At 41.8% G+C, this 21,088-nt stretch overlaps 1 non-coding gene across 1 annotated transcript; it reads left to right on the forward strand.

Moving 5' to 3' along the window:
- The first annotated feature begins 13,292 nt into the window (after positions 1–13,292).
- On the forward strand, positions 13,293–13,365 carry TRNAG-CCC (transfer RNA glycine (anticodon CCC)). The gene has a single exon. It is a non-coding gene; the product is annotated as a tRNA-Gly (tRNA).
- The last annotated feature ends 7,723 nt before the right edge of the window (positions 13,366–21,088 follow it).

Raw genomic sequence — 21,088 nt, forward strand, 5'->3', positions numbered from 1 at the left:
GGATGGACTGGTTGGATCTCCTTGCAGTCCAAGGGACTCTCAAGAGTCTTCTCCAACACCACAGTTGAAAAGCATCAATTCTTCAGCACTCAGCTTTCTTCACAGTCCAACTCTCACATCCATATATGACCACTGGAAAAACCATAGCCTTGACTACACAGACCTTTGTTGGCAAGGTAATATCTCTGCTTTTGAATATGCTATCTAGGTTGATCATAACTTCCCTTCCAAGAAGTAAGCATCTTTTAATTTCATGGCTGCAATCACCATCTGCAGTGATTTTGGACCCCCCAGAAATAAAGTCTGACACTGTTTACACTGTTTCCCCATCTATTTCCCATGAAGTGATGGGACCAGATGCCATGATCTTTGTTTTCTGAATGCTGAGCTTTAAGCCAACTTTGTCACTCTCCTCTTTCACTTTCATCAAGAGGCTTTTTAGTTCCTCTTCACTTTCTGCCATAAGGGTGGTGTCATCTGCATATCTGAGGTGATTGATATTTCTCCCGGCAATCTTGATTCCAGCTTGTGCCTCTTCCAGCCCAGCATTTCTCATGATGTACTCTGCATAGAAGTTAAATAAGCAGGGTGACAATATACAGCCTTGACATGCTCCTTTTCCTATTTGGAACCAATCTGTTGTTCCATGTCCAGTTCTAACTGTTGCTTCTTGACCTGCATATAGGTTTCTCAAGAGGCAGGTCAGGTGGTCTGGTATTCCCATCTCTCTCAGAATTTTCCACAGTTTATTGTGATCCACACAGTCAAAGGCTTTGGCATAGTCAATAAAGCAGAAATAGATGTTTTTCTGGTACCCTCTTGCTTTTTCGATGATCCAGCGGATGTTGGCAATTTGATCTCTGGTTCCTCTGCCTTTTCTAAAACCTTTTCTAAAATCTGAAAGTTCACGGTTCATGTATTGCTGAAGCCTGGCTTGGAGAATTTTGAGCATTACTTTACTAGCATGTGAGATGAGACTCCTGAGAGTCCCTTGGACTGCAAGGAGATCCAACCAGTCCATTCTGAAGGAGATCAGTCCTGGGTGTTCTTTGGAAGGAATGATGCTAAAGCTGAAACTCCAGTACTTTGGCCACCTCATGCAAAGAGTTGACTCATTGGAAAAGACTCTGATGCTGGGAGGGATTGGGGGCAGGAGGAGAAGTGGACAACAGAGAATGAGATGGCTGGATAGCATCACCGACTCAATGGACACGAGTTTGAGTGAACTCTGGGAGATGGTGATGGACAGGGAGGCCTGGCGTGCTACGATTCATGGGGTCGCAAAGAGTTGGACATGACTGAGCGACTGAACTGAACTGAACTGAGATGAGTGCAATTGTGCAGTAGTTTGAGCATTCTTTGGCATTGCCTTTCTTTGGGATTGGAATGAAAACTGACCTTTTCCAGTCCTGTGGTGTAGGGTAAGGAAAAGATGACTCAAAGCTGACTCATAGTTTTCTTCATTGGATAACTGAGTGGATTAAAATGAAATTCACTGAGTTACAGAGAGCAGCCAGTTTCAAAGCCAAAGAGCAGATGAATTTAGCTTTTCATATGTTGACTCTGAAGAGCCCGTTAGTTATCCAGGTGATGGAGAAGGGTGTACATTAAAAACAAGAGATCTGAACTTGAATATGCATTTGGCATTTATCAATATACAGATGATACTTGAGGTCTTGGAGCATACATGGGTTGAAAGAGAAGAGGGCTGAATAAGAGAGCAAAATTAGACGACTTCCATGGTGGTTCAGGGTTAAGAATCCCCTGCCAATGCAAGGGACACAGGTTCGATCCCTAGTCCGGGAAGATCCCATGAGCTGAGAGGCTACTGAGCCCACACATCACCAGTACAGAGCCTGTGCTCTAGAGCCCAGGAGCTGCAACTACGGAAGCTTGTACTGTGGAGCCTGTGCTCCATGAAAGAAACAGCCAGCACAGTGAGAAGCCCGCACCCCACCACTAGAGAGTAGCCCCTGCTTGCCACAACTAGAGAAAGTCGGTGCACAGCAACAAAGATCTACTACAGCTGAAAATAAATGAATAAAATCATTAAAAAAAAAAAAAGAAAAGCAAGAGAAAGAGGACTTAATATGTTACACTGAGCTCTGGATCTTACCCTTCTGCCTACATCCATCACTAAGATTTAAAATTCTATATTAAAGCAAAGATAGCCATGTCCTAAAATAGAGATTTCTGAAGAATGAAGAGTTCATTACCTCGGATACAATTAAATTGTTCAGGTGTTGAGTATCCATGAAAAGATAATATCATAAATATCCTTTAGGGATGTTGATCATATGAACTCCAATCTACTGAAATAATGCTTAGGATCACACTGAAAAAATGAAATAACCTTGCTGAAGCTAACAAGAAAATTGTAATTACAACTATATATATAATATGAAGACATAAATAATAATAAAAACATGCAAATAAATAGCCACTACTCTTCAGATCTCAAACCTTACAACTAGGTTAGTAACTCCTTTCTCCCAGGTATTATAAAATGTAATTACTTGAGCTTTGTAATTACCTAAAGCCTGAGCTTAAATCAGCCATGCTACCAAAGGCTCTTTTATAATCTATCACACACCAAGCACACATCTCAATTTATTTGTCTTCATTTGAGGAAGAATAACTGAGCATCAGGGAAAGTCAATCAAGAAACCAGAAAAAGCGCTGAAGATATAATGTACATGCATGATGAATCCAAGCAAGGGGAACTAACTTCCAACAGAGCTCTTCATCCTGCAGATAGACGGGCATGTTTCACTTTATATTTTGTGAAGGTGTTAATTCAGGTGTTAATTTCCTGCCTCAGTAAGATTGGCTCTAACGCTAGGTGGTTCCAAGGATTTTCAAATTCAAGAATACAAGAAGGCATCCTGTACTAAATCTTAGTAGGTAGGGCTCTCCTTTCCATTAGAGCAGGAGTTCCCAACCTCCAGGATCTAATGCCTTATGATCTGAATCCAAGCTGATGTAATAATGATAGAAATAAAGTGCACAGTAAATGTAATGCACTTGAATCACCCCCAAACCATCGCTCCCCTCCCACCTTGTCCATGGAAAAACTGTCTTCCATGAAACCAGTCTCTGGTGCCAAAAGGTTTGGGGGATCACTACACTAGAGGCAGATTTGAAACCACATGGATTAATGTTAGAAGGACAGCAAAGGTTTGAATAAGGAGTTTCAGGAATACTGATACCATGGGCATTTTTGAGATTAATTTTACTCTTTATTAGTAATTGCAATGGCAATTAGTGAATTCTTCTCAGACATTTTCTAGAGTGCTGACATACATGGCTTTGCCTCGGCTGGACCATAAAGCTCATTTCAGGACTTGGACAAAATCCAAGCGATTGGAAGTATTGTGCATCCTGCCTTCACATTGATCATCACGAAACCATACAGAGAAGTCTCCTTTAGTTCCATATTTCTTGATGTTATCTTCTTCCAGAAAGTGCTTGGATTTTTTTTTTAATGTTTATGATTTTAATCACAGCAGCAACAATAATAGTAACAATAACAAGCATTATTAGAATGAGTGACTTTAGTGAAATTGCAGTGTCTGTATATAAAATCGATTATAATTTCTATATTATTGGGGCTTCCCTGGTAGCTCAGAGGGTAAAGAATCCACCTGCAATACAGGAGATGTGAGATGCGGGTTTGATTCCTGGGTCAGGAAGATCCCCTGGGGGAGGAAATGGCAAACCATTGCCAGTATTCTTGCCTGAAAAATCCCAGGCACAGAGAATCCTGGTGGGCTAGAGTCCATGGGGTTGCAAGGAGTCAGAAACGATTGAGCGACTAAGCACAGCACAGCGTATACTAACCACAAACAATTAGAGTATTTAAACAGCTTTGTTGGGGTACAGTTGACATATAATAAACTGCATATATTTAAAGTATACAACTGGATAAGTTTTCATATACATACATTCATAAAACCATAACCACAAACAAGAAAACGAACTTATCCGTCAGTCTCAAAAGTTTTCTTTGACCATTTGTAATCCCCCCTTCTCTCCCCTCCATGCCCTGTCTCTACTCTCATCTGTTTTCTGTCACTATAAATTGGCTTGCATTTTCTAGATTTTCATATATATGAAATCATAGTCTATGCGCTCTTTGGCTTCTTTCACTCAGCTTTATTTTGAGGTTCATTCACGTTGCTTGGGATGCTTCAGCACTATAGCCATCACTGTCTACCTTTTTTTTTTTTTCCCCTCTCTTTCTCCCACAAAAGAGGAAGAGGAAATATTTTATCATGTCTCACTCAAGCCCTCTAGGTAACAAAAACCCTCTTCTCCTGTTTCAAGGAGCTTGTGCAAGCAAAAACAAAAGACAATTTCTGTCTTTTTCTTGGTAGCACATAGGAGAGGAAGCTTTTTATACCAGAAGAGATGAATAAAAGAGGTCACTGTTCGTGGACCCATCTCTGGGTTAGGCAGTTCTGTTCTCAGCACTTTGTGAATGCTAAGGTTACCGCATCCCTGTGGCTACCAGAATATAAATTGTATGGCCTTGAAAATGCCTAATGGTGCTACCTGTCCATTTTAAGTTTAAAAGTATATCACTCGTACAGTTGGCTTTAGTCTGCAGCTTTAGGTACTGGAAGGGCAGAAACTGAGCTTTCTCACAGCTTCTGGTGATAAGTGAACTGCTCCAGGCAGACTATCATTACCATGGGTGTGCGGTCTAATCTCCAATCGAATGGGCATTTTACAGCTTTGTTTAGCTTGGTTTATTTTCTTATCCTTGAGCACTAGTGCCTGGAGAGGTGTCATATTCAGTGCTTGCCTCTCATCTTCAATATCCTGGAGTATCGTGTTTAAACTATGATGAGCTATTGGGACACACCTTTCAAGCAAGAAGGTTTGAAATGGGAATACCAAAGTTCAGAGGGTTACCGGTCCAAAGCGAATCAGCCCCAGTGCAGCTCAAGTTTTACCCAAGGTTCCAAATATATCTCAGAATTATTGCAGAAAGAAATCTTAGCTACCCTATTAGGATGGATTCAAAGAGAGCTGCTGAAGGATCGTATACATTGGTAAGATGAAATTTGTATGGCAAGTTATCCTGTCTGTATGAACAGAGAAGCAAAAAGCTTTGCCAAGGTCAATGGGAGACTCAAGATGAGCTTGGGTTGTATATATTCTTTGCGGCAGACATAGAACCTCTTTATCTGTCTGTACCTCTGTTTTCTCAAATCGAAGAAGTTGGTGAAGTCGTTAATTGACCCCTAAAATCTGTTCTCATTCTGTCTATGTGTCTAAGAGCTCAGAATTCTCAATTTCAGAACTGCTTTCTTGGCACATGACTGCATGGTTTCTATCTTGGAATTTCTTGGAAGTTCTCTCTTTCTGAGAACAGAGAGAAGTACATCTAAGCATTGTTTAACACTTGCTTATTAATTTATTTTCATTCATTGCACCTATTAGATATTCAAGCACTAGGATGGACACTATCAAGGCACAGGGGTTATACTTGACACGGAAAAGATATGTATATGTATACACGTGTGTGATCTTGTCTGACTCTTTATGACACTTTGGACTGTGGTCTGCCAGGCTCCTCTGTCCATGGGATTCTCCAGGCAAGAATACTGGAGTGGGTTGCCATTTCCTTCTCCAGGGGATCTTCCTGACCCTGGAATTGAACCTGCATTTTCTGTGTCTCCAGGTTCTGGCAAATAAAGAGTTTTTCAGTGGGAAGAATGGCCAAATAAGCTTCAAGTCCAACCAAGCTAAGAAATGAGGTCTATATGATACTATAACTGTGGTTCTCAGTGGAAATGATTTTGCTCCCGTGGGATATTTGGCAATGTCTAGAGACACTTTTGGTTGTTACATCTTGCGGGGAGAGTGTGGTACCTAGTGGGCAGAGGCGAGGGATGCTGCTGAACATTCTACCACATTCTGGATGCCTCCACAGCAAAGACCTATCCAGCCCCAAATGTCAATACTGCTGAGGTCGAGGAACAGCAAAAACATGAAGTCAGTCTAATTAAAACCACAGGGCCCTGGAGGCTTATCTCGCTTTCAAATGAATTCTACAGGTGTGTTGAGGAAAAGGGGCAAGAGACTTGGAGATGATTTGAAGTTTCGATTCAGTCGTGAAGCATGAGTAGATGTGAACCAGCTGAATTAACGAAGAACAGGAGAGAAGAAGAGCTTTCCAGGGAGAAGACCCAGGCAGAATTGGAGGGTGAGGGATCCTGGGACTGTGACTGAGTGGCAGGTCTTTCTACACAGTGCAGAGCCCCTGTGGGCTCCATGTGGGCAGAGGTGGCACAGTGAGAGGTCCTGGCTAAATTGCTAAAAATCTTGTGTTTTTTCTTGAAAGTGATGCTGAGATGCAGTGAATGATTTTAAGTAAGACAGTAACTTGGTCAAATCTCCGTGGTTTTTTTTTTTTTTTTGCCCCACCCGGTGGCACGTGGGATCTTAGTTCTCTGGCCAGGGATCAATCCTGCAATGCCTGCATTGGAAGTGCTGAGTCTTAACCACAGGACCACTAGGGAAGTCCCAAATCACTGTTTTCTAATAATCAGTCTTTGGGGAAAGGTGGTTCTAAAGGAGTGAGAGAGGGAGGCAGTGATGAGTTGTTTGTATTTAGCCCAGGCGTGATGTGCTGAAGACCCGTTTGGGTCTTGCAGTGACCATGCAAACGAAGATACAATCACAGTTTCAAAACCTTGAGACTATGGTGTTGTCACAAGAGGTTGCCAGTCAGAACAGAGAATACTAGAGGATGACTCTCAGGTTCCATCTCTACTAAATATACAGTGATGGCTTTTTACCAAGACAGGAAACATAAAAGGAGGGTTGGATGTGGATGAGAGAGAGCAGTGAAGGATGTGGAATTCCTACCTTGTTGGCGGCAAACGTGAAGCCAGCTTCATTAAAACCATTGGTCCTTGGGGCCTCATTGAGCTTTCAAACTTGCCTTTGCATGGAACCCATGGAATGATTTCCTGAAACATAACCTGATGTGTTAGCTTGGCTTAAAGATGGAAATACAAGAAGGCATCTATTCTGACAGGTTTACAAGCAGCACAAACTCATAAGGACATCCTTGTCAGAATTGTCTGCTTGGCCTTTATTGGAAGCAATTATTCCAGACAACTGAAGCATATTTATAAGGGCACCAACTAGACATAACTCAGGCTGTGTTATCTTGATGGCTGCTGACTCTTCGCCTGCAGACCATGATGGTGGTCACAGGTGGAGGAGGCCCTGCAATCACCTGGTTCTGTCCTCCTTTGATTGGTTACTAGGGTTGGAATGAAGGCTTGGTCTCCAGGGCAACAGAAGCCTCTGGGCTGATCAGTTTGTATTACCCTTCTCGAGGTGCTCTGGAAGTTTCCTGGCCACTTAGATTTACAAGAGACTTTGGTCTTCATGAAATTGCTTCTGATTTGTCTTACCAGAAGCATTTCCTTTGGGTAGAAATCTAGCCAGCAGGACATTAATTTGTTCTTAGTTTCTGATATTTGAATGTGTGTTCTTTAGTGTTTTCTGCATAATTTGGTTGCCATCTTGACTTTGTCCTTTTCTTGGGTTCCAGGAATGGGGTAAGATTTTATAGTTGGTGTGAGAAGATCTATTTCACCCCACTTCTAAGACTAGCATCCTACGTAACTAAACACTAAGATAAGTTCCTTTACTCTCTCTCTCTCTTTTTTTTTTAACAATTTTTAATTACTTTATAAAATTTTTTTAAAATTTATTTTTAATGGGAGGATAATTGCTTTACAATGTTGCATTGCTTTCTGCCATACAACAACATGAATCAGCCATAAGTATACAAATGTCCCTTCCCTCTTAGAGCATCTCCCCAAAGCTGCACTGGGCTCTGCATCTTTAGCCTCCCATTACCAACATTACCCACTTAAGCACAAAGTTTGTGGCATTAGTAACTTCCCTCTGAGCAAAGGAAGTTCTGGCATCCTGGTTGTTTATCTTATCTCTCTGCTTATCCTCTCTCTTCCAAAAACTGTTTTTCAGATCTTTGGTGTTTTTTGTGCATTTATTTATTGGAATAGTGTTTATTCAGCACTTTATCTTGGGTATCTGAAAATAAGTTAGAGAAATTGGAGTATTACTGACAGTGATAAGAATTATGTTGATAAAGCCAGAATCAAGAAAAGGAGAGCCTTGCATTTTAAATTATACTAGGAGCTTATAAAGAATGAACTAGAGTATATTGGAGGTCATTGGAAGGAAGAGCAAGTGGCTTGAGTTATTGGAAATCAACTGAGTCCAGAGGTTGGTCCAAATCCTGGGAGGTCAGCAAGTGAACCAACTCAATAGGACCCATCAAAAGCTGTGTTAATAAAGTAAAGGGGTTAGGCTTGGACAGAAAGCCTAAGAGATAGTCTTCTTGGGGAGCGCTAAAGGCAAGGAAAAGAATCTGAGCAACCCTATGTCTACAATAATAATAAAACTTTTATTTGCATTATATTGTGCCATTTGCAAAGTACTTTCAAATACTCTCCTCTTTGTTTCATTTAATCTTAACCACAGCCTTATGAAGAAAGTTATTACTATCAACATTGTACACCTGCACATAGTAAGTGGTAGAGCTTTGAGAAGAGAGCCCTGGTCTTTTGGCAGGAGGTTCAATATCCTCCCCACTACATCCATATTCCTTCCGTACCCTGGAGGGAAGTGATTTCTTGCATTCTAAGCTGTCGGTTCAATGTGATGTTATTGATGAGCTCATATCGCAGGAGGAGCATAGAATACAATTAGGAGCAAGAATTCTGCTGTTTGGGGATAGTTGTCACAGTAACTCTAGGGATTCTTATAGGTTATAAGACTTCAACAGGAAAGTTTATCCTGAAGCACAATTCTGATTTCATAGTTTCTCTGCTTTAAAACTTGGGTTACCAATCTGTGGCTGAGGCTTTCCTCTCTCTGGTTGATACTTGCCACTCCAGCCTCTTTATTTCCCATCGTATATGGGGTCACACAACTGCATCAGATGACCAGGCAGGCTTAGTTAGCCCTTTCTTATTTCCATCGTGTTGCAATGCTCTTTTCTTCTGTTTCCACCTGTACGATTCTACCTGTCAGTCAATATCTGACTTATACGTAGTCTTTTCGAATACGGCCTCCATTTCCTCCTGCCTTGTCTATACTGTGTATTCCCATTGCATTTTGTTTGCATCTTTTTTTTTTTTTTAAATTGTTTTTATTGATTCATGTACGTGGCTGCTCTGGGTCTTAGTTGCGGCATGTGGGATCTAGTTAACCGACCAGGGATCAAATCTGGGCCTTCAGCACTGGGAGCTCCAGAGAAGCCCCTTGTTTGCATTTTTATAGCATGGGTTGCAAACTTAAATATGTGCATGAACCAGCCAGATGAACAGAGGAGGTTGTTAAGTGTAAAATACATAAACAATGATGACTGTGGCAAGACCCTGAGCTCTTCACCTAATAGGAAGCCACTGCTCAGTTCTGGGCATAAAATGAGTCCAGTCATGTGTGTGTGTGTGTGTGTGTGTGTGTGTGTGTGTGTGTGTGTGTGTGTATGAAATTCCTTGGTTTTAAAAATATTGGCAAATGGGAGGGGGGTTCAGGATGGAGGGGATATATGTATACCTATGGTCAGTTCATGTTGATGTATGGCAAATACCATCACAATATTGTAAAAGTAGTGAAAGTCACTCAGTCATGTCCAACTCTTTGCAACCCCATGGACTATATAGTCCATGGAATTCTCCAGGCCAGAATACTGGAGTGGGTAGCCTTTCTTTTCTCCAGGGGATCTTCCCAACCTAGGGGTTGAACCGAGGTCTCCTGCATTGCAGGCAGATTCATTGCAGCTGAGCCACAAGGGTATCCTCAAATTAAAATAAATACATTTTTTAAAAGAAAAACATATTGGAAAATAAATAATTCAAATATTTTTGAAAATCTCAGTTGGTTAAATAAAAATCTGTCTGAAGGCTATGTTTGGCTGATGATCCTACTTTCTGACCTTACCCTGTAGAGTTTGGGGATGAATAAATGGTACAGATCAGAATATACTGTCTCAATTATTAATTATAAATACACTGAGAGGGAGAACAACATGAGATTATCTTTTTAACCATAGAGTGCCTTTTCTAGAATAGGTGCTTAGTAAATTTCTGTTGAATTGCAGGCAGCCTTCAGAGGGTAAGGATTGGAGAAAATGAGCTGGCTGGATGGAGTGTGCTATTTTAGGTTAGACAGGTTGAGACCACGCTTTTTGTAAAGTGTATCATTTGGGTGTTTTATTAATCACTGCTGCCAGTGCATTTAAATATTTTAATAATTGGTATATTTTACTCTTAGCATGCCCTGGGGCTTTTTTTTTTTTTTAGAAATGGCAGTTTTAAAAAATGAAAATAGAATCCCTGCTCAATCAGCATTCACACTGCCAGGTGACACTTGGGTGCTTCCTCCGCTCCAAATCTGGGTCAGCATGGCATTTGGGGACTGGGATGCCTGCCCTGCCTTCCCTAGCAAATTTGACTGGCTGAAATTGGGCTCTTTAGGTAAAATTATCTTTCAGGTTAGAACCCTGAAAATTATCCCCTGAAACAATTCTCTCTTTGGAATGTGAATCTCTATACTTCTAGCAAAGCTTGGAAGAAGGGGAAAAAAGAAAACACTTCGCCACCACACCTCAATGTTGCCTTTGCAACTATTAAAATATCTTTTCTAAGTTACAGGTTAGCCATCTTTGGGGGAGCCTAAAGGCAGTGGGTCCCCACTCCAGTACTCTTGCCTGGAAAATCCCATGGATGGAGGAGCCTGGTAGGCTACAGTCCATGGGATTGCAAAGAGTCAGACACAACTGAGTGACTTCACTTTCACTTTTCACTTTCATGCATTGGAGAAGAAAATGGCAACCCACTCCAGTGTTCTTGCCTGGAGAATCCCAGGGACAGGGAAGCCTGGTGGGCTGCTGTCTATGGGGTCGCACAGAGTCGGACACGACTGAAGTGGTTTAGCAGCTGGGCACAGGCAGGTCTCGTTTCATGGCACTTTGCTGCTACTGCCTTGTTTACTGTGTGAAGGTGTGCGATGATCCTGTTTACAGCAAGTTTATCAGTGCCATTTTCAACAGCATTTGCTTACTTTGTGTCTCGGCGTCATGTTCTGGTCATTCTTGCAATATTTTAAACCCTCCACCAGCAATAAGATTATGAATTCCTAAAGGCTCAGGTGATGCTTAGCATTTTTTAACAATAAAATTTTTAAAAATTAAGGTAATTTTTTTACATGTAACACTATTGTACACTGAATGTATAATACAATGAAAACACAACTTTCACATGCACTGGCAGACCAAAACATTCAGGTGTCTCACTTTATTGCAACATTTGCTTTTCTGTGGAAGGAAACCCACAACACCTCCGAGGTCTGACTGTTTAGAACTCCTTAAGGTTATTCAGCACTTATTAAAACAGAGGTTGGGCAAAGTGAGTTTATTTACCAAATCTGAGAAGAAGGTAGCAGTGAAAAGGATAGACATGTTGGGGGTTTGATTTCAGTTTTATTTTTAGTGACAAGCGTCCTCGTTCTGCGCCAGGATGCTAACGTAGTCACTCTTGGAAAGAGATTGTTTTCTTGCTCTGTTGCTTCTCTTTTCTGCACTAAAGCATCACTGACTCATGGAACTGTGGGCCCCATCTCTTTGTTTTCACGCCAGGATTTTCTCGCGGTTGGCTCCTGCCATGGAAGGTTTCAACTTGACCTTTCTCTGTTCCCTTTCCTCCTGCATTTCATCCAGTGACCACACTTGTGGAGTCATCATCTGTAACCGTCCTGCGACCCCCTTCACCTGCTCATCACTTCCCATCACGACTGCAGTCTTGCCTTTTTCGGTGCCAGGGTTTGCAAATTTCTCACTGTCCGCATTGCTATCTAATTCTGTAAATCAACAATAGGCAGGATGTGAAGCCCGAGTCACGTCACAGGACTGTGATTTTTTTTCTTTCCCTCCCACTCAGCCATTCTGAATTGTCACTTTTCCGCCGATTCTTAGACACGGAGTTGAAAAAATACATAAACAGCTTTGTGACTCACCTGAGGGAGTCTTTGACCTTTCCTTTCCATTGTTTGCACTTTTTCCCTCCCTCACTGAGGAATCAACAGTCTGCATTTTGAAACAAAACTCCTCGCTCTCCTCTAATAAAGGTGAAACAAGGTAAGGGAGGATTTTAAAAGACTCCACTGGGAAGAGTTTGGGAGGGATTATGAATAAGGAGAGGAAAAAAAAATGTAGATCTGAATATTTTAAAGACTATAAAGATATTTCCTTGCAAGCAGATTCTCTGTTTTTACCTTTAGCCCCTTGACCACACAGAACCCTTGACACAGAAACACACATCCACGTTATTCGGTCTTCATAAACACAATTCTCTGAATTCTGACTTTAAGGAGGATATGCCACGGAGCTAATAAAGCTAAAGCCCTGAATGAGGTCCCAGCAATATGTTCACATGGTTATATGCTCTGTAAAACTTGCCAAAGTAAGATATTTTAAACCACAATTGGTTTTTTTTCCATTCCAACTTTCCCAATGACCCACTGTCTCCAATGACCTTGGGGTGTTTTAAGGATCTCCCTAAGGGAATTCTGCTGCTAAGTCAAGTCAGTGTGTCTGACTCTGTGCGACCCCATAGACGGCAGCCTACCAGGCTCACTTGTCCCTGGGATTCTCCAGGCAAGAATACTGGAGTGGGTTGCCATTTCCATCTCCAATGCATGAAAGTGAAGTTGCTCAGTCGTATCCGACTCTTTGTGACTCCATGGACTGTAGCCTACCAGGGTCCTCCATCCATGGGATTTTCCAGGCGAGAGTACTGGAGTGGGGTGCCATCGCTAGTTGAGGACATATTTCAGTTCAGTCGCTCAGTCGTGTCTGACTCTTTGCGACTCCATGAATCGCAGCACGCCAGGTTTAATGAGCTACATTTATGTGACTATCTGTCCCTTCCACACAGAGTTAAGTTATTGCCAGCCTGGTTTTCAGGAACACTCCCACCTACTGAGCTGTCTTCAGGGCAAACTGGTTAATTAGAAAGTTGTCACTTAACAGGGAATTTAAGTTAGCTGCTACACAAGAAAATTTTAAATGTCCCCAAATTTTGCAAATTCAGTATGAAAGAAGCTCTAAAGAGTTTTCCATATACTTGGCAATCTTACTAATCAGTATGACATCACTAATGTTAAGTTATGAGGCTGAAATCTTTCCAAACGATTGATACAGGGAATTTTGATCTACCATAGCTAAATTAGGGGCTTCCCTGGTGGTCTAATGGTGAAGACTCTGTACTCCCACTGAAGAGGGCCCAGGTTCGATCTCTGGCTGGGGAGATAAGGTCCAACATGCTGCAACTAAAGATACTGCATGCTGGGGTAAAAACTTTGGGGCTTCCAGGTGGCATTAGTGGTAAAGAACCCACCTGCCAATGCAGGAGATGCAAGAGACAAGAGTTCGATCCCTGGGTCAGGAAGATCCCCTGGAGGAGGAAATGGAAACCCACTCTAGTATTCTTGCCTAGAGAATCCTATGAACAGAGGAGCCTGGTGGGTTGCAGTCCGTAGGGTCACAGAGAGTCAGACTGTTACTGAAGCAACAACTTAGCACAGGCAGCTAAATTAAAGATTCAATTATTTGTTTTATTCTCTTGGTAGAAAATTATTTTTTATCACATTAGTATTATATGAATAGGTAATCAAATAGAAGTCAAAACTGTGGCAAAATATTATAGATGTGTGTCACAAGGTTAATTAATAAAAATATTATATTATTTTCTGGATTTTTGTGATGCTTGTGGCATTTCCCAACTTTTAAAAATTTGTGATCTGTTATGATTTCTCCTCCCATATATTTGTGTACCCTAATTTTTTTGTTCCTTTTCTTAAAAGGAGACTTCAAAGTTGTAAAAGCTTCAGGCCCCACAAAACCAGGATCCATACTTGATTTGAAACAACAATTGAGCTGAGAAACATTATGTGATTTGTCTCAATTATGTAGTTAGTACTTGGTACAAGACAACTTGAAGATAATAAATCTGTGTCCAGAGCTTACCTATTTATCTATGAGGTCATATTGTCTTTTATTTTCATAAATTAAAAAAATTATTTATTTGCTGTTCAGTTCAGTTCAGTTCAGCCGCTCAGTCATGTCCGATTCTTTGCGACCCCATGAATCGCAGCACGCCAGGCCTCCCTGTCCATCACCAACTTCCAGAGTTCACTCAGATTCACATCCATCGAGTCAGTGATGCCATCCAGCCATCTCATCCTCTGTCGTCTCCTTCTCCTGCCCCCAGTCCCTCCCAGCATCAAAGTCTTTTCCAATGAGTTAACTCTTTGCATGAGGTGGCCAAAGTATTGGAGTTTCAGCTTTAGCATCATTCCTTCCAAAGAAATCCCAGGGCTGATCTCCTTCAGAATGGACTGGTTGGATCTCCTTGCAGTCCAAGGGACTCTCAGGAGTCTTTTCCAACACCACAGTTCAAAAGCATCAATTCTTTGGTGCTCAGCCTTCTTCACAGTCCAACTCTCACATCCATACATGACTACTGGAAAAACCTAGCCTTGACTAGATGGACCTTAGTGTACCAGGTATTAATTGCAACATGTAAATTCTTAGTTGAGGTATCTGGGGTCTAGTTTCCCAACTAGGGATCAAACCCAGGTCCCCTGCATTGGGAGCCCAGAGTCTCAGCTACTGGATCACCAGGGAAGTCCCCATACTGTCTTTTAATGGGGGATATTTGGGTTGGAGAGGTTCAGAGGGAAGCAAGGCTCTCTCCAGATATTCTGCTTTAGTGAAAATGGTAGAGGAGGTTGGAAGTGTTAGAGAGTTATGGGGAGATTGTACCCAAAGAACTTAGGTCTTTTCTTCCTCTCTCTGTTCTCATATCTGAAAACAGAAATCATAAGATATCTCTCTTTTTTCCTTTTCTGAGTATAGGCTTGGGGGTTTGGGATGTTTGTTTGGCTTTCTACTTATTAGGAACAGCACCGGGGATCAGGTGCTACCTGCTATGGATTGAATTTTTTTCCCCATCAAATTCACATATTCAAGTTGTAAGTCCCAACATGACTATATTTGGACACAAAGCCCATGAGTGCTAAGTTGCTTCAGTTGTGTCTGACTCTTTGAGACCTTGTGGACTGTAGCCTACCTGGCTACTCTGTCCATGGGATTTGTCAGGCAAGAATACTGGAGTGGATTGAAATGCCTTCCTCCAAGGAATCTTCCAAACCAGGGATTGAACTCACCTCTCCTTTTCTCCTGCATTGGCAGGCCAGTTCTTTATCATTAGAGCCACGCTTTTACTGTAAATCCCCATAAAACAAACGTGAAAGTGTTAGTTGCTCATTTGTGTCTGACTCTGGTGACCCCATCGACTGTAGCATGTCAGGTTCCTCTTGTCCATAGGATTCTACAGGCAAGAATACTGGAGTGGGTTGCCATTCCCTTCTCCATGGGATCTTTCTCAACCATGGTCAAACCCAGGTCTCCTGCATTGCAGGCAGTTTCTTTACCATCTGAGCCATCAGGGAAAGCCATAAGGAAGTATTAAAGATTATACACACAAGTAAAGTAATGCTCAAAATTCTCCAAGCCAGGCTTCAACAGTACGTGAACTGTGAAATTCCAGATGTTCAAGCTGGTTTTAGGAAAGGCAGAGGAACCAGAGATCAAATTGCCAACATCTGTTGGATCATAGAAAAAGCAATAAAGTTCTAGAAAAACATCTATTTCTGCTTTATTGACTAAGCCAAAGCCTTTGACTGTGTGGATCATAACAAACTGTGGAAAATTCTTAAAGACATGGGAATGCAAGACCACCTGACCTGCCTCTTGAGAAATCTGTATGCAGGTCAGGAAGCAACAGTCAGAACTGGACGTGGAACAACAGACTGGTTCCTAATAGGGAAAGGAGTATGTCAAGGCTGTATATTGTCACCCTGCTTATTTAACTTATATGCAGAGTACATCATGAGAAACGCTGGGCTAGGTGAAGCACAAGCTGGAATCAAGGTTGCCGGGAGAAATATCAATAACCTCAGATATGCAGATGACACCACCTTATGGCAGAAAGTAAAAAAGAACTAAAGAGCTTCTTGATTGAAAGTGAAAGAGGAGAGTGAAAAAGTTGGGTTAAAACTTAACATTCAGAAAACGAAGATCATGGCATCTAGTCCCATCACTTCATGGCAAATAGATGGGGAAACAATGGAAACAGTGAGAGACTTTATTTTGGGGGGCTCCAAAATCCCTGCAGATGGTGACTTCAGCCATGAAATTAAAAGATGCTTACTCCTTGGAAGGAAAGTTATGACCAACCTAGACAGCATATTAAAAAGCAGAGACATTACTTTGCCAACAAAGGTCCATCTCATCAACGCTATGGTTTTTGCAGTAGTCATGTATGGATGTGAGAGTTGGACTGTACATAAAGCTGAGTGCTGAAGAGCTGATGCTTTTAAATTGTGGTATTGGAGAGCCTCTTGAGAGTCCCTTGGACTGAAAGGAGATCCAACCAATCCATCCTAAAGGAAATCAGTCCTTGGTGTTCATTGGAAGGACTGATATTGAAGCTGAAACTCCTGATTACAAAGAGCTGACTCATTGGAAAAGACTTTGATGCTGGGAGGGATTGGGGGCAGGAGGAGAAGGGGACAATGACAGAGGATGAGATGGCTGGATGGCATCATTGGCTCAATGGACATGATTCTGAATAAACTCCAGGAGTTGGTGATGGACAGGGAGGACTGGCCTGCTGCAGTCCATGGGGTCACAAAGAGTCGGACATGACTGAGCGACTGAACTGGACTGAGCTAAGGTCATAGGGGTGGGGCCTTAATCAGACAGGACGGTTGACCTTATTGGAAGAGGAAGAGGCATGAAAGAGCTCTTTCTTTCTCTTTCTCTCTCTCTGCAGGTGCACAGAAGAAAAGCCATGTGAGGAACAGGATTAAGGCAGTCACCTGTATGCCAGGATGAGAGGCCACCAAAAACTACCTCTGAGAGCAACACCTTAACCCTGGCCTTCCAGCCTTCAGAACTATGAGAACATGTGCTGCTGCTGGTTAAGCCACTCAGTCTATGATACTCTGTTAAGGCAATCCCAGTGGATGAATGCATCTTCTATTTCTGATAATCTACTGAAAAATGCAGGAATGAAGGGTTTACTAGCTTGAAGGTGACTGACATATCCTAGAATTGAAATGATTACTGTCTAAGAATTTGCATTGGGTTAGCTGCCTGCTTTCTTTTAAAGGAGTCCTTTGAAATAATTAATAACCAAATATGGGTTAAGAAAAAAAAAGGAAACACTTCTATAACCAAATGAAGAGAAAATATAGTTTCCACAAACTTTTCATCACAATTACTTTTCCGATGAGGGCCTAAACTTTTGCACTAATGCTAATCAAATAGGCCACAAAGAGAATGAAGAGTCAAGTCGATAAATGAAGATTCATTAAGGGAGAATAAAACAAATGTTGTCAGTTATAAATATGTATTACATGGACTATTTGCAGAAACCATGTGAAGGTGATGTCAAAAGCTCAGCCTTTCTGTATACCAGCACTGAATTGAATGTCGGAGACAGAGTTTGGGGTGGAGTAGGAAAGAATAGCTTTATTGCTTTACCAGACAAAAGGGGACACAGCAGACTGCTGCCTCAAAAAAACACCGTGTGTCCCAACCAGGGAGGATATGATGGACAGTTTTATAGCAGCAGTTCAAGGGTGAGGTTGCTAACAAGATTAGGGTATGTGCAGGGTCTCAGGACTTGCCAGGTGAAGTTAGCGGTAAAGAACCTGCCTGCCAATGCAGGGGATGGAAGAGACCCGGGTTTGATTGCAGAGTCAGGAAGATCCCCCTGGAGGAGGGCATGGCAACCTACTCCAGTATTTTTGCCTAGGAAATCCCATAGATGGAGGAGTCTGCAGGCTACAGTCTGTGGGGTCACAAAGAGTTGGACTCAGCAACTAAACAGCAATAGCAGCAGGGGCATTTGCCATCTGCCTCTGCAGGGATTGAATCCTGTTCTGCTGCAGCTGCTGACTTTCAACAAGCCCTGAAGAAAGTTCAGGGTGGAGAATGAGTCACTTTGTGTTCCAGGAAACCTGGTGGAACAGGTCTTTAGATGGTTAGATTCTTTTTAGGAACTGATGTTATGAGTCCAATCCTTGCATCTGCTCATATCTAGAAAAGCACTAAATCCCTTCATGATGACTTCCGCTCGTTTTGTAAGATATATGCTTGATTGTATGAACTCCTCCTTCACCAGTATCACATATATTGACCGTCCCCCTCTACCTCTTTGGAGCAGTTTCTCAGAGCTCTCTGAGGTGCTGTCTCCCAGGCTACAGTCCTCATTTTACCCCAAATAAAATTTAACTCACAACTGTCACATCATACATCTTTTATAAGTTGACAAGGATAAGAGGCACAATGTAGGTGAAAGCTTCTAACACCGTGTTCAGCCCAAAGTAGGAAGCAGTTACTGAATAAATGATGACTATCGAATGACCTCAATTGAAAAGCTGATATTCTGGATTCTAAACTTCTAGAGGCTATAAAGAGATGATCTAGGGCTTTTGCAAATGTCCTTGGTTCAGTGAATGTAGAACTCCCAGGATGTATTCAAAATGCAATTCTATTTTTTTACCAACCCTGCCCCAATATCATTTTTTTTTTTCCCATGGGCAAGTTACTTTTCTATGTCCCTAGATGAAAAGTTTGGCACATCCCATAGTTTTTCTGCTTATTCTTAGGTAACTGACAGTCACGTGATCATGAATCTAACAACACAAACACTGCTTTTTCTTGATAATTGGAATGCATCTGATCCAAGATATTAACCAACCTTTTTCAATCTTCCATTCAAAGCATTGCTTTTCTTTCCTTGGGTGTGTAGTTGATTGCAGTCTTCCTTCAAGGTTGGTTTCTTTTATCTCTCGCTCACCTCCTTCCCAATATAGCAATTTACACCATTTTGTTCCCCTAGTTGGGGACTAGGGAACTAAGAGATGAAGGGATAAAGCAAGCCTTTCATGGCTGTGCTCCACCAAACTCTGCATGTGGTCAATGTTGAGTTGCCTGTCTCTGGGATCTTCAATGGATTCTTTAGAGCCTGTGTGCTAAGTCACTTCAGTCATGTCTGACTCTTTGCAACTCCATGGACTGTAGCCCACCAGGCTTCTCTGTCCATAGGATTCTCCAGGTACTGGAGCAGGTTGCCATTTCCTTCTCCAGGGGATCTTCCTGATCCAGGGATCGAAACTGCAATTGTCTCCTACATTGCAGGCAGATTCTTTACCACTGAGCCATTGGGGAGCTTCAGCTTTTTCACAACTGCATGGAACATACAGAAAACTATCGTAGAGCTCCATCTTAAGTACTTCAGTTAAATGTTATCATCTGTCTCATACCAGCTCCCCATCCTGCTTTGTAGGGGAGAACTCAGCAATTCAACATCTCTCTCTAAAGGAAATGTCACAGATCCTTTTTCTTTCTCTACTGACCGACTCTGCTTATATTCTTGATCCCTTGGAAGGATCCATGACTTACGGAGCTTTGTTTCAGTCATCCCTTAAAAATATGAGTGATGCTCATAGTAGTGCTGTCATGGAAACTTCAGTATTTACATTGTGTTCCACAAACAATAATTGATATCTAAGGGATTGGGGGCAGGAGAAGAAGGGGACGGCCGAGGATGAGATGGCTGGATGGCATCATTGACTCGATGAACGCGAGTCTGAGTGAACTCTGGGAGTTTGTGATGGACAGGGAGGCCTGGCGTGCTGCGATTCATGGGGTCACAAAGGGTCGGACACTACTGAGCAACTGAACTGAACTGAACTGAACTGATCAGACCATAAAAATTTAATCCCTCAGAGGGAGCTGTCCATTATTTGTAACTTTTTATATAATGGGGATCAGCAGAGATTTTTTATTTGTAAAGAGCTTCACTGTTAAGAAGATTGGTAAAGGATCGCATTAGTGAAACTGCTTTGATCAGGAATGCCTCCATATTTCTAATTGAATGACTATTTCTCATTTAATAAAATATAAGCCTGTTATGTAAACTGAACCAGCTTTCTGGCAGGTATAGCTACCACCATGGCTCTTGTTGAAACTAGCATTAAGGCAACCAAAAGGTCCTGTAGGAATCCCTGGCTTTTCAGATCTTGACAAAAAACTTGATCACCTTGGACTCCACAGTGCTTATTCCCATCATCTCACTTCCTGTTTTATTTGCTTAGTAATTTTATTGACAGTATGAGAGCTGAGGACTGGGAGAGAGGGTCACAAGGAGAGATCTCAAGAAGAAACAAGCAAGGGGCAACGTGTGTTTTTTTCCCAACAGGGCTTTCATTGTTCATTGTGGTCCCTTTTTTACTGTATCTCAAACAAAACCATGACAACTGTATTTGTCTCTATTTTCTCTCCCCTTGATGCTCTGGCTCCATCTGTTCAGTATTCACCAATGAATTCAACGTGTTTTTTTCCCTCTCTTTTTTCATTATAAACAAAAGTACACTTATGTGAGTTGATTTTTTTTTTAAGTAAAAGAGAATAAAAATTGACAGGTGACAAGAAACATGCAGCTTTCTGACACCACACAAAACCACTCCTTCCTTTTTCCTCCTCCCTCTACAGAATAATTAGCAATTTTCCCTCCCCAGCATTTTTAGATCAAATCTAGCCAAAGATCCTCTTGGAGTAACACTTTGCATGCAATATTAATATTTTTGTATTAATCGTAACACGTTTTTAGAATACTTTGCAGTTTACAAAACACATTAAAATCCACATGGCCTCTTACTACTCTTCCCTGGTGGCTTAGTGGTAAATAATCCACCTGCCAGTGAAGGAGATGCGGGGTTGATCCCTGGGTTGGGAAGATCCCCTGGAGAAGGAAATGGCAACCCACTCCAGTATTCTTGCCTGGGAAATCCCATGGACAGAGGAGCCTGATGGGCTGCAGTTCATGGGGTCACAAAGAGTCAGACACCATTTAGTGACTACACAAAATAAAAAAATACATATTATGGGCATTAT

Source organism: Ovis aries, chromosome 26 (assembly GCF_016772045.2).
Source record: "Ovis aries strain OAR_USU_Benz2616 breed Rambouillet chromosome 26, ARS-UI_Ramb_v3.0, whole genome shotgun sequence".
Lineage (NCBI taxonomy): Eukaryota > Metazoa > Chordata > Mammalia > Artiodactyla > Bovidae > Ovis > Ovis aries.